The 18806-nt window shown below is 42.6% G+C and overlaps 1 pseudogene across 1 annotated transcript in view; it reads right to left on the bottom strand.

Moving 5' to 3' along the window:
• Positions 1 to 14935, bottom strand: part of LOC143989071 (cytochrome P450 2K1-like) — a 46532-nt pseudogene extending 31597 nt beyond the window's left edge. The window contains exons 1-2 of the transcript XR_013276967.1: positions 14759 to 14935; positions 10621 to 10783 (exon numbers count right to left, since the gene is read on the bottom strand). The product of XR_013276967.1 is annotated as a cytochrome P450 2K1-like (transcript). The remainder of the gene's footprint in view (positions 1 to 10620; positions 10784 to 14758) is intronic.
• Positions 14936 to 18806: the final 3871 nt, after the last annotated feature.

Below are 18806 nucleotides of genomic sequence, written 5' to 3'. Positions count from 1 at the left end.
TCTGAATACATTGAAGTGTAAAGGAGGGGTGGGGGGTCTTTTAGACCCCCGTTCCCTCCATAAAGAGGACCTGTCACCACCTATTACTGTCACAAGGGATGTTTACATTCCTTGTGACAGCAATAAAAGTGATCAATTTTTTTATTTTTTTTTAAAACAATTTAGTTATTTTAAAATAAATAAAAAAATAAAAAATAAAATTTTTAAGTGCCCGCCGTCCCCGCGAGCTCGCGAAGCAAAGAAAAAACGCATACGGAAGTCGCGCCCGCGTATGTAAACGATGTTCAAATCACACATGTGAGGTATTTCCGCGATCGTCAGAGCGAAAGCAATAGTTCTAGCACTAGACCCCCTCTGTAACGCTAACCTGGTAACCGTAAAAAAAAATTTAAAGCGTCGCCTATTGAGATTTTTAGGTACCGTACTTTGTCGTCAATCTACAAGTGCGCGCAATTATAAAGTGTGACATGTTTGGTATCTATTTACTCGGCGTAACATTATATTTCATATTACGCAAAAAAATTGGGCTAATTTTACTGTTTTGTTTTTTTTTTATTCATGAAAGTGTCCCTTTTCCCAAAAAGTTGCGTTTAAAACACCACTGCGCAAATACCGTGTGACATAAAATATTGCAACAATCGCCGTTTTATTCTCTAGAGTCTCTGCTAAAAAAAATATATATATAATGTTTGGGGGTTCCAAGTAATTTTCTAGCAAAAAATATGGATTTTAACTTGTAAACACCAAATTCCAAAAATAGGCTTAGTCATGAAAGGGTTATACTTGACTGCTGCTCGATTCTGCAGCTGTCTTTTATCAATGTAGGGACTGAGGGACAGTCTGCAAATCACTAGCTACTAGGTCCACAAAGGTCCTTTTAAGGACTGGTATAGGTGTACTATTTGGTGTGCAGTATATAGGTGTGTAATACAAGTATAAAATACTTGCACATATAGAAAGCATAGTATAGTGCATTTCCACTGTGCAGCATTGTGACTGCTGAGCAGTTCTGCAGTGATACTACAAAGAGTGACAAACGCAATAAAAAAAAAAGCATTATAACTGGTGTGATAGACCAGTGGCCCCCAAAAACGACAGAATGAAGCGGGGTGTTATATACCTTCTTCCACATACATACTGCCCTTCTCTAGAGACTTTTGTCACAGGGTCATTTAAAAAATGACAGGCAGAGGAAGAGGCAGGCCCTTCCGCAGGGGTGGTAGGGGTGGGGCAGGAGCAACAGACTTGAGCCAAAGTGGCAAATTGCAGAAGGTGCGTTCGATTACGTCAAAGGACGCACCAGACTTGGTTGAGTGGCTCACTCAGCCTTACTCTTCTGCACCCTCCTCATCCTCTCGATTTGCACCCTCTTCACTGTCTGCTGTGTGTACCCCCCAAAGACACTACCACCAACACCACCACCACAATATACCTTCCGCTTCAGTCACAGGAATTATTTTCTGATAAATATCAAGACATTTCCGATGTGCAGCCACTCTTGGCATTGGATCAGGAAGAGGAGGTAGCAACATCCACCACTCAGCAGTCTGACGACAGTACCCAGATCAGCCCAAGGAGGAGGTTGGTCCCCGCTGTTGCTGCCTTCTCAGAGATCTCTAATTATAGCAGTGGGGAAGGTGACGTCGATGGTGACGTGTCTAGTGATGTCACGTGGGTGCCCACAAGAGAGGAAGAGGAGGGGAGTTCAGAGGGAGATATGGACTGGCAGATAGGGAGGAGAAGCAGGCGGAACTTAGATTGCACAGGAGGGACAAAGCAGACTGCTAATGTATCAGGAGCGAGGCATCCACCATGTACGGTCACATCTGGCGCTCCCAGGACGCCGACACATGGCTCCACAGTGTGGGCTTTTTTTAATGTGTCCGCTGCTGACAATAGTGTTGCCATCTGCAATCTTTGTAGTCAACGCATAAGTCGCGGTAAGCCCAACACTCACCTAGGGACGACCGCCTTAAGAAGGCACATGAGCTGCCATCACGAGCCCAGGGGGAGCAACGAAACCCACAAAGGCACACTCCAGGCTCTCACCGTCCAGCCTCGTCTTCTACTTCTCCTTCTCCTCTCTCCTCACAATTGTCCTCCACACCACCTTCCATCATGCCATCCTCACGTTTTTCTGGAAAAAGGCAGGCTTCCGTGGGCCAAATGTTCGAGCGTTAAAAAATGATGATGCCGGATAACCCTCTTGCCCAATGGTTGACGGCTGGCTTGTCAGAACTGATAGCCCGCCAACTACTGCCATATAAACTGGTTGACTCGGAGGCCTTTCGAAAATTTGTGGCCATTGGAACACCACAATGGTAGGTCCCAGGAAGGAAGTATTTCTCAGAGAAGGGCATCCCAGAGCAATATGGCCATGTTCAGCGGCAAGTGAATGTATCCCTGACACACAGTGTCGGTGCCAAGATACATCTGACCACAGACACGTGGTCTAGCAAACACGGGCAGGGAAGGTATATCACTTTTATTGCCCACTGGGTGAACCTTCTGACGGCCGTCAAGCATGTAACCCGTGGCACCAGTGTAGATTTGGTTTTACCGCCACGGATTACATGCAGGCCTGGCTCTTCTTCTCCTCCTCCTACTCCATCCTCCTCCCTCTCCTCCTCGGCTTACTCCTCCTTTTCCACTTCTAGCGTCTCTTCCGCTGCGCCGTCCAAGCTCCCCAGAACCTATTCGACATGCCAGGTGAGATGTTGCCATGCTGTGCTGCGTCTGTTGTGCCTGGAAGCCAGGAGCCACACTGGCCCTGCACTCCTTTCAGCTTTGCATTCACAGGCAGATCAGTGGCTAACACCGCTCAATTTGACAGTTGGTAAAGTGGTGTGTGACAACGGTGCCAATCTGCTTAGCGCATTGAAACAGGGCAAAATTACGCACTAGCCATGCATGGCACACGTCTTAAACTTGGTCGTGCAGCGATTCGTTGTCAAATACCCTGGGGTCCAGGACATCTTGCGGCAGGCAAGGAAAATCCCGGCCTATTTCAGAAGATCTTACATGGCCATGGCTCGCCTTGCTGACATTTAGCGGCGACTAGACATGTGCAATTCGTTTCGTATGAATCTCAAATTCGTACGAATTTCCCTAAATTCGTACGTTCAGGAGGATCCAAAATTTGAATTACCATGCGGCCGAATTCTGTACAAAATACAAACTTTTGTTTACGAATCCGAAGGAGGAAGTCAGCACAGCACAGGGATGGTGGGAGCCCCTCATTTAACGAAAATTCGTATTTCGGATAGTAAATTCTTCAACGGAATTTCGTATTTCGGATAAAAACCAAACTTCCATCAGCATGGACTGTCATAAGGAGGTATATTTTTGCCTTTAAATTCATCGGAACGAACCTTCGTACAAGTTAACGAACCTAACGGCAATTCGTATTTCGTACAAATTGAAATGGAATTTTGGACACTAAATACGAAGTACGAATGAATTTTAATACGAACCGTAACGGAACAGAACAAATCAAATTTATTGCCCATGTCTAGCGGCGACACAATCTGCCGGTCAGACGTCTTATTTGCGATTGCCCGACGCGATGGAACTCAACCTTCTACAGTACCTTGCGAAAGTATTCGGCCCCCTTGAACTTTTCAACCTTTTGCCACATTTCAGGCTTCAAATATAAAGATATAAAAATTTTATTTTTTGTGAAGAATCACCAACAAGTGGGACACAATTGTGAAGTGGAACGAAATCTATTGGATTTTTGAAACTTTTTTAACTAATAAAAAAATGAAAAGTGGGGCGTGCGAAATTATTCGGCCCCCTTGCGTTAATACTTTGTAGAGCCACCTTTTGCTGCGATTACAGCTGCAAGTCGCTTGGGGTATGTCTCTATTAGTTTTGCACATCGAGAGACTGAAATTCTTGCCCATTCTTCCTTGCAAAACAGCTCGAGCTCAGTGAGGTTGGATGGAGAGCGTTTGTGAACAGCAGTTTTCAGCTCTTTCCGCAGATTCTTGATTGGATTCAGGTCTGGACTTTGACTTGGCCATTCTAACACCTGGATACGTTTATTTGTGAACCATTCCTTTGTAGATTTTGCTGTATGTTTGGGATCATTGTCTTGTTGGAAGATAAATTTCCATCCCAGTTTCAGGTCTTTTGCAGACTCCAACAGGTTTTCATCCAGAATGGTCCTGTATTTGGCTGCATCCATCTTCCCCTCAATTTTAACCATCTTCCCTGTCCCTGCTGAAGAAAAGCAGGCCCAAACCATGATGCTGCCACCACCATGTTTGACAGTGGGGATGGTGAGTTGAGGGTGATGAGCTGTGTTGCTTTTACGCCAAACATATCGTTTTGCATTGTGGGCAAAAAGTTGGATTTTGGTTTCATCTGACCAGAGCACCTTCTTCCACATGTTTGGTGTGTCTCTCAGGTGGCTTGTGGCAAACTTTAGACGAGACTTTTTATGGATATCTTTGAGAAATGGCTTTCTTCTTGCCACTCTTCCATAAAGGCCAGATTTGTGCAGTGTACGACTGATTGTTGTCCTATGGACAGACTCTCCCACCTCAACTGTAGTTCTCTGCAGTTCATTCAGAGTGATCATGGGTCTCTTGTCTGCATCTCTGATCAGTCTTCTCCTTGTCTGAGCTGAAAGTTTAGAGGGACGGCCAGGTCTTGGTAGATTTGCAGTGGTCTGATGGGTCTCCTTGGGATGTTTAAAGCTTGGGAAATCTTTTTACTTCTCCACAACAGTATTACGGACCTGCCTGGTGTGTTCCTTGGTCTTCATGATGCTCTCTGCGCTTTCAACAGAACCCTGAGACTATCACAGAGCAGGTGCATTTATACAGAGACTTTATTACACACAGGTGGATTCTATTTATCACCATCAGTCATTTAGGACAACATTGGATCATTCAGAGATCCTCGCTGAACTTCTGGAGTGAGTTTGCTGCACTGAAAGTAAAGGGGCTGAATAATTTTGCACGCACTACTTTTCAGTTTTTTATTTGCTAAAAAAGTTTAAATTATCCAATAGATTTCGTTCCACTTCACAATTGTGTCCCACTTGTTGGTGATTCTTTACAAAAAATTAAAATTTTATATCTTTAGGTTTGAAGCCTGAAATGTGGCAAAAGGTTGAAAAGTTCAAGGGGGCCAAATACTTTCGCAAGGCACTGTATATGCTTGATAGGCTGCTCCAGCAAAAATGTGCAGTTAATGACTACTGTACGAACTGTGGCAGAACAGGTTCTGGGGAGCTTGGTTTTCTTCACTGCACCAGTTGCTGCTCATGCGTGACGCATGCAGACTTCTGAGTCTGAAGAGGAGTCAGAGGAGGATGGTGCCGGGGCGGATGAGGAGGAGCAAGAAGAGCATGCTTTAAACCTTTCTGGGATCCCTGTTGTTGTGCGTGGATGGGGAGAGGAGAACGAGGAGGACAGCATTATCCTGGATGATGAGCAGGAGCCAGGCCACCACACCGCTTCCAGTTTAGTGCAAATGGGGGCCTTCATGCTCCAGTGTTTTAACAGGGACCCACGTATAAAAAGCATAAGGGTCAAGGACCAGTACTGGGTGGCAACGTACTTGGACCCCCGGTACAAACACAAAATGGCAGAAATGTTACCACCGTCACAGAGGGCTGTCAGAATGGAGCACTTACAGACCTTGCTTCGACAACTGCTGCATTCTGCTTTTGCGTGCGCTGGCAGAGAAGGAATTCCCACTCCCAGAGAAAGAGTTGCGGGTACCAATCCAACAGCGCCTGCAAGAAGAGGGCGGTTTGAAGATGTGTTGGTGACTTCTGATATGAGGTCATTCTTTCAGCCGACCCATCGACAGGTGTCATCTGGATCCAGCATCAGGGAACGCCTAGACCGACAGGTGTCCAACTACATTGGGTTAACGGCCGATGTGGACGCTTTGAGGAGTGATGAACCCCTGGACTACTGGGTGGGCAGGCTTGACCTCTGGCCAGAGCTTGCCCAATTTACAATGGAACTGTTGGCTTGCCCCTCGCCCAGTGTCCTGTCCGAAAGGACGTTCAGCACAGCAGGGGGGATCGTGACCGATAAGCGCACTCGCCTAGGTCACGACAGTGTTGACTACCTCACATTTCTAAAAATGAATGAGGCATGGATCTCAGAGGAATTCAACACATGTGACCAGTAGACCATGTATATGCATAACTCTATAAATGATTTATTTAATCGAGCACACTGACCTTTTTTCTACCTTTGGCTCACTTCCTTGTACGAAAAAAGCACACCGTACTATATGCCCGTACCCTCCTGTTTGAAGAGGTTGAGCGGTGTCATATTTTTGTGTCCCACAGCGAGTTGCTGGTATCAGTGTTGCTGTCAGTGCTCTCTATCTCGGTGCTGGTGTCAGTGCTCTCTCTCTATCTTGTGCTGGTGTGGTCTCAGTGCTCTCTATCTCGGTGCTGGTGTGGTCTCAGTGCTCTCTATCTCGGTACTGGTGTGGTCTCAGTGCTCTCTATCTCGGTGCTGGTGTAGTCTCAGTGCTCTCTATCACGGTGCTGGTGTCAGTGCTCTCTATCACGGTGCTGGTGTGGTGTCAGTGCTCTCTATCTCGGTGCTTGTGTTAGTGCTCTCTATCTCGGTGCTTGTGTTAGTGCTCTCTATCTCGGTGCTTGTGTTAGTGCTCTCTATCTCGGTGCTTGTGTTAGTGCTCTCTATCTCGGTGCTGGTGTCAGTGCTCTCTATCACAGTGCTGGTGTGGTGTCAGTGCTCTCTATCTCGTGCTGGTGTGGTCTCAGTGCTCTCTATCACGGTGCTGGTGTGGTGTCAGTGCTCTCTAACTCTGTGCTGGTGTCAGTGCTCTCTATCACGGTGCTGGTGTGGTGTCAGTGCTCTCTTACTCGGTGCTGATGTCAGTGCTCTCTATCACGGTGCTGGTGTCAGTGCTCTCTATCACGGTGCTGGTGTCAGTGCTCTCTATCTTGGTGCTGGAGTCAGTGCTCTCTATCACGGCGAAGGCGTAGTGCATTGTGGGGCATGAGCGCCACTTGAATATAGAGCGAACGGCCCATAACGTTCGGAATTCACTGAACGGGCAAACAGCGGTGTTCGAGTTGAACGTGCGTTCGACTCGAACACTGAGCTCATCCCTAGTGGTGATGCTCCCCAGCAATCCAAAGCGGTGGCGAGGTGGGGCAGTGACATGGAATCTGTAGAATTGAAATTCTGCATTTCATAATTTAAAAAAAAGAAATACACAGTGTGATTGAACCGCCCAGCACCCAGCTTGGGTGCTTCCATCAAGATATATAGCCTCCTACAGTTTGGACATGGCAACCAGATATTATAGCTGACCATCCAAGACTAGCCGACAATAGCTTAGATGCAACCTGGAACTCTCTTTATTGAAAACTCACACAGAATATATAGCACACCAGGTCAGATGAGCCACACCAGGTCAGTAGAGAGTGCATATGGCGGGTAGCGTTTTCATTTTCTCCTATATTTCGGGGCCCGTCAGGTGGCGTGATTGATGGTGGATTACATCGCAGGACACTTTTTTTTTCTTTTTCTTTTTTTAATAAAGGATTTGTTAAAAACTTATGGTTTTTACTTTATGACATTTTTTGGTGAATGGATAGGGGTATGATGTACCCGATACCCATTAATATACGGGGGCAGGATTCTGGGGGCCTTTGTTAAAGGGGGCTTCCAGATTCCAATAAGCCCCCCCACCCGCATACCCCCACAACCACACACCAGAGTTGTTGTGAAGAGGCCCTTGTCCCCATCAACATGGGTACAATGTGCTTTGGGGCCTGTTATGGACTGGGGGGGACCCCACGCTGTTTTTTTTCTTTATTTTTTTAATAGTCAGGTGATTTTTAACTGTGAGTCATTTTAAATGGGATTTTTTTCTTTGGAAATGCAGCATGGTCTGTATATGCTACAAATGTGCCACTTTACCGCCTGCCATCATTATACGTTGGCAGTTTGAAGAGGGATATTTTTGTTATGGCAGCAGCTAGCTACCATAACTCTGGTATCCTCTTCTTCAGCAGGTGGTCCGCTTTCAGATAAAAGTGGTCCCTGTGGCGGATTCGCCGCATGACCACTTTTTATCGGCAGTGGGAGAGGGCCCCCTCCTGCCACGCTCATGTGCCCTCCACTGCTTACCAGAGCCTTGTTATAGGAATAAAAGTGACACCATTTTTTTTTAAAGAACAGTGTAAAAATTAAAAATAAAAGGTGAAATAAATAAGAAAAAAAGTAAACACGCCCTGTCCCACTGAGCTTGCGTACAGCAGTGAACGCATACGTGAGCTGAGCATTGCCCGCATATGAAAGCGGTGAAAACGGTGTTCAAACCACATTTTGAAGCATGACGTGTTGGGTATCAATTTACTCTGCATAACATTATCTTTCACAATATAAAAAAAAAATTGCTAACTTTACTGCTGTCTTATTTTTTAATTGAAAAAAGTGTATTTTTTTCCAAAAATAGTGTGCTTGTAAGACCGCTGCGTGAATATGGTGTGACAGAAAGTATTGCAACAACCGCTATTTTATTCTCTAGAGTGTTAAAAAAATGTTTTAATGTTTAGGGGTTCTAAGTAATGTTCTAGCAAAAATACCTGTTTTTAACTTGTAAACACCAAATCTCAAAACGAAGCTCATGGCTGAAGTGGTTAACCACTTACGGACCACCACATGCCAATATACGTCCTAACTTTGAAGAGGAATATCGTTGTTATGGCAGCAGCTAGCTTCAGCCGGTGGTCCACTTTCAGATAAAAGTGGTCTCTGCGGCTGATTCCCTGCAAGATCACTCTTATCGGCGGCGTGAGAGGGCCCCACCCTCCTACCATGCTTCAGTGCCCTTTGCTGCTTACCGGAGCTGTCGGCAGCAGAGGAGGCGATTGGATGTTGCTCCTTCCTTGGCATGGAGACGAGTGTGGGGAAGATGGCCCCCACCGGTTTCCATACCATTGCAGGGCAGAAGCAACTTCAAAACATCACTTCCGCCCATAGCTTTTAAAGGGCCATTTTTTTTTCTCGTTTTTTTTTTTAAATGACAATTTTTTTTTATTGCATTTAAGTGTACATATGAGAGCTGAGGTCTTTTTGACCCCAGATCTCATATTTAAGACGTTCTGTCATGCTTTTTTTTCTATTACAAGGGATATTTACGCTCCTTGTAATAGGAATAAAAGGGATAAAAGTGACAGAATAAAAAAAAAAAATAACAGTGTAAAAAAATAAAAGGTAAGATAAATAAGGACATTTTTTTTTTAAACGAACCCCATCCTGCCAAGCTTGGGTTCAGAATCAAAAGCATATGTGAGTAGCGCCCTCATATGAAAACGGTGTTCAAACCACACATGTGAGGTATCGGCACAATCAGTAGAGCAAGAACAATAATTCTAGCCATATAACTCCTCTGTAACTCAAAACATACAACCTGTAGAATTTTTTAAACGTTGCCTATGAAGAATTTTAAGGGTAAAACCTTGTCGCCATTCCACGAGCGGGCGCAATTTTGAAGCGTGACATGTTGGGTATTAATTTATTCGGCGTAACATTATATTTCACAATATGAAAAAAATTGGGCTAGCTTTACTGTTTTCTTATTTTTTAATTTAAAAAAGTATATTTTTTCCAAAAAAAGTGCGCTTGTAAGACCGCTGCACAAATACAACCACTATTTTATTCTCTAGGGTGTTAGAACCTCCAAACATTATACATTTTTTTAGTAATTTTCTAGAAAAAAAAAACTGTTTTTAACTTGTAAACAACAAATCTCAAAAAGAGGCTTGGTCCTTAAATGGTTAAGGGGGCCCCCAGGCACAATATTTAAAGGAATTTTTCCCAGTCCCCCTTACCCCTTTTATGGCCAATCACTTGCATATAATGACGTTTTTTTTTCTTTATTTTTTTTTATTCAGTTGTCAGCGGTGAAACCCATTGACAGCTGGTGATGACTCATCAGTTGTTAAGGCCAGCTTCCCGGCCCCGTTCCTTAACAACCAGCTTACACTGTGCCCGGATTGGACGAAGTTTTGCCCAATCAGGGCATAGAATGCACTGTGCAGCACTCAGTGCATTGCAGGGTGTTTGTCAGGGTGAACCCCCGGCAAACACCCTGCAAATTCGGGTGTTCAGCGAATGGACGAACAGGCAAATGTTTGGTCTGAACTCATGCTCGGGGCAAACTGTTCACCCATCCCTACTGATGATATAAACATCTGCTCTGAGTATCACCACCTAAAGTAGTCATTGCTGGTTATGGGCATAGAGGCCCTAAATATGGATCTAAGGCCTAGATTCCCAGAGTCTGTGTGTTTCAGGTAGACAATCCCAAATCCAAAGCAAAACCACCCCCCCCCCCCCCCAGGCACACAACTCCCAAAGAGTAGTGCTCCCTTAAAAGCCAGGGCCCATATTCAGTGGGCAAGAGGCTACTCCTGCAGTCCCCTCCAAAAGCTCCTGTCCTGGCTGGGTTTGTCACACACAGCCAACCTGATATAACTTTCCTGGCTATTTCTACCTTAACTAGAATTGTCTTTAATATGTAACATATATCGTCTGTCTATGCCATTTACAGACTGTAATTTAGGCAAAATATATTTAGAATTAAAAAAATATATATCAATACCATTTCCTTTTGTTGTTTTAGCAAATATTGGGCCATCTGGTCTTTCATTAAATTCATCGGCGTGGTTAATTAGTGCATCTTTTATGGTGCCATAACCACTTAAGATAACCATCTTTTCCAAACCCAGCTGGATGCTAAATACTGGACCATATTTCTTGTATAGCTATAAAAACAATATGACACATTATAGAGATAACAAAGAGCATGTTGATCCAAAACAACATTGTAAACTGATGCTTACTTAACAGGTACAGTACATCTATGTATACTCATGCTGCCTTTGATTCTCTGTGCAGCGCACTGAAACCTTTGAATCTAGGGAACTCTGAGATAAAAATATTGGCCACCTTCTGTGCTTTCTGCCATCTCCTTGTATCTCATGTGCCTTACTATTGGCCTGTTACTGTAATGGATGTCCTCATTAACATCTTGCCGACCAGCCACTGCAGTTTTACTGCGTCAGGATGGCACGGCTGGGCAAAACTATGTTACCTTACGTCGATTCACCTTTTCACCACTAGGGGAACGCGCACATGCCCGCATCGTGTGCCTGGAGCTGATGGGAGTGCCCAGTGGTTATGATGACCGCCGGGCTCCTGCAACTGCTCATGACAGAGCGAGAACCGGGATCTGTGTGTGTAAACACACTGATCCCGGTTCTCTCAGGGGAGAGAAGACAGATCGTGTGTCCATACTGATCATGAATAACGATCTGTCATCTCTCCTAGACAGTCCCATCCTCCCTACAGTTAGAACACAGTGAGGGAACACAGTTAACCCCTTGATCACCCCCTAGTGTTAACCCCTTCCCTGCCAGTGACATTTATACAGTAATCAGTGCATTTTTATAGCACTGATCGCTGTATAATTGTCAATGGTCCCAAAAATGTGTCAAATGTGTCCGATATGTCTGCCGCAATATCGCAGTCCCGATAAAAATTGCAGATCACCGCCATTGTTAATAAAAAATGACATAAATCTATCCCCTATTTGTATACGCTATAACTTTTGTGCAAACAAATCCATATACAATTATTGCGATTTCTTTTTTTACCAAAAATATGTAGAAGAATACATATTGCCCTAAACTGAGGAAAAACAAATTTATGATAAAAAATGTGGGATATTTATTATAGTAAAAAGATATTGTGCTTTTTTTCAAAATTGTCGCTCTTCTTTTGTTTATAGCACATAAAATAAAAACCACAGAGGCCATTGAATACCACCAAAAGGAAGCTCTATTTGTTGGGAAAAAAAGGACGTCAATTTTGTTTGGGTACAAAATTTGGCACGGCCGCGCAATTGTCGGTTAAAGCGACACAGTGCCATATCACAGAAAAAGGCCCAGTCATTGAGCAGCCAAATCTTCCGGGGCTGAAGTGGTTAACCAAAGTAAGACACATGAATTGGGAGGGGGAGGAGTCAGAGACAGTAATCACAGAATTTAGCTCTGCCCTGAGTCTTGGGAGTATGGAGGAGTTCTGCTATGAACTATGAATACTTTTTTTAATTTGCATTAACATACACATTTTCATGACAAGCATTCGGGGTGTGTCCCCTTCTTCAAGTCCAAGCAGTACTAATACACGTAAACTGGATAGTTAGTAAGATAAGGCAGAGAGAGGGTGAGTAGGAGTACCAGTCACAGAGATGGGGGGGGTCTTAAACGTTTGGACAGTGAAAACCAAGGTCCACATTTCATCCACATTTCACATTTCATCCATTACCTTTTGTGTCAAATTGTTTATCATGTTTAATTCAAAAGTTTTCCTTTCCTGAGTAGTAGAAGTTCCCTTGAAGAATTAAAACATGTATGGCTTCCATGGTGTGGTCTTGTTGCGAGAAATGATATCCCACAGGTGTTTATGCTTGTACTGAAGGTTTTGTCCTTGTAACCCTTCTTATGGAATAAATCTGCTAGCATTCCTAGTTTTTTATTTCTGTCTTCTAGGTTTTATCATATTCAATGGTATCTGATGGCATTACTGTGTATGATGTGTTTGGTGTGTTGGGGGTGGAAACTGGAACTGTGTAGATATTTACATCTGTTAGTGGGTTTCCTGTATCTTTTCTTTTTTTTCTTTTTTTTTTGCTTTTTTTCTCAGATTGTCCTATTTAGCATTCTGCTAAAACTTTGTGTATTAGTATTGCTTGGACATTGAAGAAAGGCACATACCCCGAAAGCTTGTCCTGAAATTTTGGATGTTGGTGCTAATAAAAAAAAAAGATATCATGGATGGAACTCAGTTGTTCTTGTTGCAGGTGCACTAATACAGCTACAATCACCTCAAGCAGGAAGCGTTATAGTAACTATAATTAGTAGATGCATTAATATACCAGTTAACACGAGATGATTTTTACCCAATCTATTTAATTTCAGCCAGATGGGATGGATTTCTTAAAGTCTGCAAATGCCAACAGATGGCACCAAAATACAAATGTTGTAGAACTCCACTTCAGGTGACGCTCGTCCAGAGCGGCATTGCAGTTGGGGAGGAAGTTAAAGCGGGGTTCCACCCTAAAGTGGAACTTCCGCCGATCGGAACCCTCCCCCCCTCCGGTGTCACAATTGGCACCTTACAGGGGGGAGGGGGTTGGAGATACCTGTCAAAGACAGGTATTTACACCCACTTCCGGGCATAGACTCCCGTGGGAGTCTATGTCATTTCCTGCCCTGCCGCGCTGTCTGCTGGGACACACACTGGTCCCAGTGACAGCGCGGAGAATTCCTATTGCGCTGCGCGACTCGCGCATGAGCAGTAGGGAACCGGGAAGTGAAGCCGATTCGCTTCACTTCCTGATTCCCTCACCTAGAATGGTGACTGCAGCAGCCGAGAGCCGAGCGATCGATCGGCCTCGGCTGCCGGCATCGCTGGAACCAGGGACAGGTGAGTGTCCATTTATTAAAAGTCAGCAGCTGTAGTATTTATAGCTGCTGACTTTTAATATTTTTTTTTTAGGTGGAATCCCTCTTTAAGAGGAACATGGCTCTTCTATAGTTTCCTGGGTCACTAGGGAAGTTGTCCGATTGAATAATGCCACCCCATGTGACTCTAGCAGCCATTTTGGGTCAGGCAAAGCCTATTTAAGGCCCTAGCTCCCAGGCTTGGCGTGCATTTTGCAAGTGGTTAGAGTAGAGACAGGTACCCCATCTGTTAGAGACAGAACTAGCCATAGAGATAGGTTCCTGATGAGGAGAAAAAAGGTAGGGTTTGCAACTCTGGACATATTCTTGCTTGGGCAAGAGCAAGCCAGTCTGCATTCTGCCCCTCCTAACAGGTGCTATCAGTTCTGCTGAAACTTGCTCTCTATACGGTGTTGGAACTCGTGTTTGGCTGCCTTCCTACTGGATTTATGGTAACTGTCTTTGTATTAGTAAAGAGTGGTGACATGGGTAGGGTAGGCGACAGTGTCAGAAAAATGGCACCAACATCCCTGTTGATAAATGTTTTTGTATTACTTCAATACAAGTTCTTTACATTGTACTGGAACTGTGTATTGTTGCTGCTGCACCACGCTGCATCTCACCTACATGCAGCTCCTGGCAACTTCAGATGCATAAACAAATACCTAATTTATTCCTTATGGACCTCAATGCCCATTTGAATGAAGCCTTACAGTTATTTTCCCTCACTTTCTGTCCCAATAACCTCTATCATTAGGGTGGGAAACAGCAGTAGAAATCCTCCATCCAACCACATATAAAAACAATATAATGTAAAAATATCCTGTGTATACTATTTATGTATAATATTGATCCCCCATACCACCTTTATATGAAATATCCTTTAATGCTATCAAGAACCGTATTCCTTATTTATTTGCTCAACAGGGGAAGCAGTGTCACCCTTCTGGATGGACTGTTTGGCAGTGGCTGAACAAGTTTACAAATCCTTTGGCAGGTCAGACAGTTCATATTTGTGATTTAAATATACATTTAGTTGTTTGCCCATTGTTCAACTTTTACTAATAAGTTTTCTTTGAAACAAAGTGCATTTATCCCTTTTGCCCCACAATCCCTCATCTAAACTAGTCCACCTTCACCCTCACCAGATGCATACTCATCATAAACCCCATCATGTCCACCAAAAAAAATAAGAATAGAAACTCAACACTATCAGCAAAAATACTTGATTACCTTCATAAAATCTTTCTGAGGATTCACTGGGTTGACCATGTGCAGGCTTCCGATGATTGGTAGAGGTTTTGGACCTGGAGGATAGTTTTTGTCTTGTTTTTGGTCATTATAGACCTTTGCCAAAAACAGGATGATCACGATTGTCAGAAGAATAGTGACAAGGTCCATAGCAACTATATTTATATGTAACTGCCAAAAAATAAAAAATAAAATAGATGACTAATTTTCAGTGTCACTACTTAGTGGTGGGGTAGAATAATGATAAGTGTCTGCAGCCATACAGCATACCTCTCAACTGTCCCTCTTTTGTAACGGAACCAATCTCTCTGTCTGTCCTTCCCTCAGTTGTCCTTCTTTTAAGCCTGATGTAAGGATATCTATATAAAAAAAATACACGCACGCACGCACACACACATATATATGATTTAAATATCAAAAGTGTTTTACTTCACAAAACTTTTTAATATAACATTTAAATCGTATTATTTGTTGCTTTGAAAAAACAAATGAAAGGGAAATTAGTGTTAAAAAAAAATTGGCAGTGCCCTTTGTCTTATGCTTCTTGCATGTCTCTCTTTCCCATCACACAAAGTTGGTAATATTTGTAATTACATTATTAAAAGAAATAATAATTAAAAAAATGAAAACAAAATTTTTAAAAAAAAGATGTTTTTGTCAGTCCATAATAAAATCAGAGAAGGGATTTAATTAAAACAATGTACCAAATAGAGATGGGTTGAACGACCCCCTGTTTGTAAAAACATAATTTTTAAATGAGCAGTGATGTACTGATGCTTAAAGTGTACAGTACCAAAGTAATGGAACGATTATAATAACAATATATATAAAAATGTATAAAAAATTGGGATCACAGGGCTCAATACACTGAAATATACATAAATTAATCCAATATCAGTGGATAATTGAAATCAGTGCAAACAATGTATAGTCCATGTAAAAAACTGTATAAATAATAAAAGTGAAATAGTCATGAATTTTTCTTTTTTCCACACTTGTTATGTCTATCCAAAGTCTGCGAAAGAGACACTGGTATTTATAAAAAAAATCTCTAATTTGTTCTGAGTGCACTAAATTGTGGCCTCATCATACTCTCTGGTGCCCCAAGCCGTTGTTTATAAAATAAAGAAAGCTTGACTGGAAAATGTTCTTTTTTTTGGCTTTACAAATGTAATTATTTCTGCAGCAGGTTCTATACATGGTACAGATGTGCCACCTTACAGGCAGACAAATGCCATGTACACACCTTCGGACTTTCCAAAGGGAAATGTTTGTAAAAAAACATAATTTTTAAATGAGCAATGATGTACTGATGCTTCAAGTGGAGCCATAAATATGAGAAATAACAAAAAAAAAATGAAAAAAACTTTTAAATATAGGGCCTGCTGGGTCCCCTTATGCCCAGTACACATGATCGGATTTTCCAACAACAAAACAGTGGATTTTTTTCCCGAAGGATGTTGGCGGTCACACAAATGTTGGCCCAAAATTCTGAACGTGGGAATGTGGTGACATACAAGACGTACAACAAGCTGGGAAAAAGTAAGTTCAATAGTCAGTGTGGCTCCTTCTGCTTGATTCTGAGCATGCGTGAGCTTTTGTGCGACGTACTTGTGTACACAAGATCGGACTTTCCGACAACAAAGTGAAGTTGGCAGAAAATTTGAGAACCTGCTCTCAAACAGTTGTGGCCAGAAATTTGGACAGCAAATGTTCGATAGAGCATACACATGGTCAGACTTTCCGACAACAAGCTCACATCGAAAATTTCCCGTTGGAAAGTCCGACTGTGTGTACGCGGCATTAGTCTGCCTGTAAGGTGGCACATCTGTACCATGTTTAGAACCTGCTGCAGCAATAATTACATTTGTAAAGCCAAAAAAATAAAATTTTCCAGTCAATATTTCTTTATTTTTATTTTTTGATAAATTCTGGTGTCTCTTTCGCAGACTTTGGATGGACATAACAAGTGTGGAAAAAAAAAATCATCACTATTTCACTTTTATTATTTATACAGTTTTTTGCATGGACTATACATTGTTTGCACTGATTTCAATTATCCTCTGATATTGGATTAATTTATGTATATTTCAGTGTATTCAGCCCTGTGATTCTAATTTTGTATCCATTTTTATATATATTGTTATTATTATAATTGTTCCATTACTTTTGGTTCTGTACAGTACTATTTAAATTTGAAATGTGCGCTAATCTCTGCTTGGGTGATGGAGGATGAGGTGGATGATGATGATTTAGCAAGCAGGTCCTCCACCACCTCCTCTGCATGCTGTGGCTGTACGGCACAGGCAACATCACTAAACAGGGGAAATTATACCCTGCCTGAGGACTGACCAGGTCCACCTTTGTCTGTGGACACATGCGTTGCTGGCTCCCTTACAGTGCCATGGGAATGTATGCCTCTCCTTGCTGTCCTCCCAGACATGATTATTAACTTATTAACAAATTGTAATAAAGATGTTTTTTATGTCAATGCACTTTAATAAATGGAAAGCGCTGTTTGGTGCACTTTAACTTGAGTACTCACTACACAGACACGCTCCACTAACACATAATATACTGCGGTAAAGCTGCACTGATGCAATGAAATATACAGCAGTAAACGTGCACTAACACACTGAAATATACTGCGTTAAATGTGCAGTAAATGACAAATTAAACTGATGCTAAAGTAAAATGAATGCTTAGACGATACTCACGAAAACTGACACTAAAGTAAAAATGAATGGTCACTCTACACTCACACTGACTGAACTATCACTAGATTCACACTAAACTGATATTCTACACTGACAATAGAATCAGAATAGCACACTAACTCGCTAGTAACACTGAACAGAGCCCTGTTTTATCTCTCTTCATGCCGATATCACACTGCAAATGACTGCTATGGGGAGAATATTTTTAGAATGTGGGGTGGGACTACGAGCAATAAGCCATCATTGGATTGAGTTATCATTACTTTCTCCAGTCATGGCTCTGACAGTGCTCTGTGCCCTGATTGGGCAAAGCTTTCATTGTTTCAGTCAGTCAGGGCTTCCAATGCACTGTGCGGTGGCATGTAGTCATTCGGGGGGCCAAACAAACGGTCAAATGCCTCGATAATTCTGAAGTTCATCAAACGGGCAAACAGCCAATGTTTGGCCCAAACTCATGCTCGGGCCGAACCGTTCGCCCAACTCTAGTACCAAATAAAAGTAATATATGTCCTAAAAATGAATAAAAAAATGATTTAGGTATGCAAATGAACCAACGCATAATTCTGCCTCATTGGCCCTGGGCATCTGGGCATCAAAGACCTGTGGTCAAGAACTAGGAGAACTTCTTTGAGGGAAAAACTTCCAATAGCAAAAGAGATTAAAAAAAAAAAAAATTATTATTATAATTTTTTTATCAGAGTAGGGGAAGGGTAAAATTTCCATTATCTTTTAGTTTGAGTATCTTTCGGTGTCTTGTGAGCCAGAATGGGAAGTAGGCTTCCTGTACATGGAACATTGTTTAACCTCCCCTTAACGATTTAACTTGACAGCTAGAAACCGGCGTCTAAAATCGTCCATTTAGCCCGTTTACATGCTGCGTTTAGCCACGTTTAGCCACGTTTAGCCACGTTTAGCCGTGTTGGCGTCTAGAAGTGTTTGTAAAAAAAATAGGATTTTTATATACAGCTTACCTGTAAAATCCTTTTCTTGAGAGTACATCACGGGACACAGGAGCTTCATTACATAGTGGGTTATATAGGCCCCTTTGGTGATTGGACACTGGCTAACCCCCAATTAAGGAGAATTCCTCCCCTATATAACCCCTCCCATACGTGGGCACCTCAGTTTTGTAGCAAAGCAATAACAAAACCACGTAAAACCCAAGAAGGGCGGGAGATCTGTGTCCTGTGATGTACTCCCAAGAAAAGGATTTTACAGGTAAGCTGTATATAAAAATCCTATTTTCTTGATCATACATCATGGGACACAGGAGCTTCATTACATAGTGGGATGTCCCAAAGCAATGCTCAGTT

This window comes from Lithobates pipiens, unplaced genomic scaffold (genome assembly GCF_037356315.1).
Source record: "Lithobates pipiens isolate NorthernLeopardFrog02 unplaced genomic scaffold, aLitPip1_a1.2 Scaffold_18, whole genome shotgun sequence".
Taxonomy (NCBI): domain Eukaryota; kingdom Metazoa; phylum Chordata; class Amphibia; order Anura; family Ranidae; genus Lithobates; species Lithobates pipiens.
This window is presented reverse-complemented; position numbering and strand designations above follow the sequence as displayed.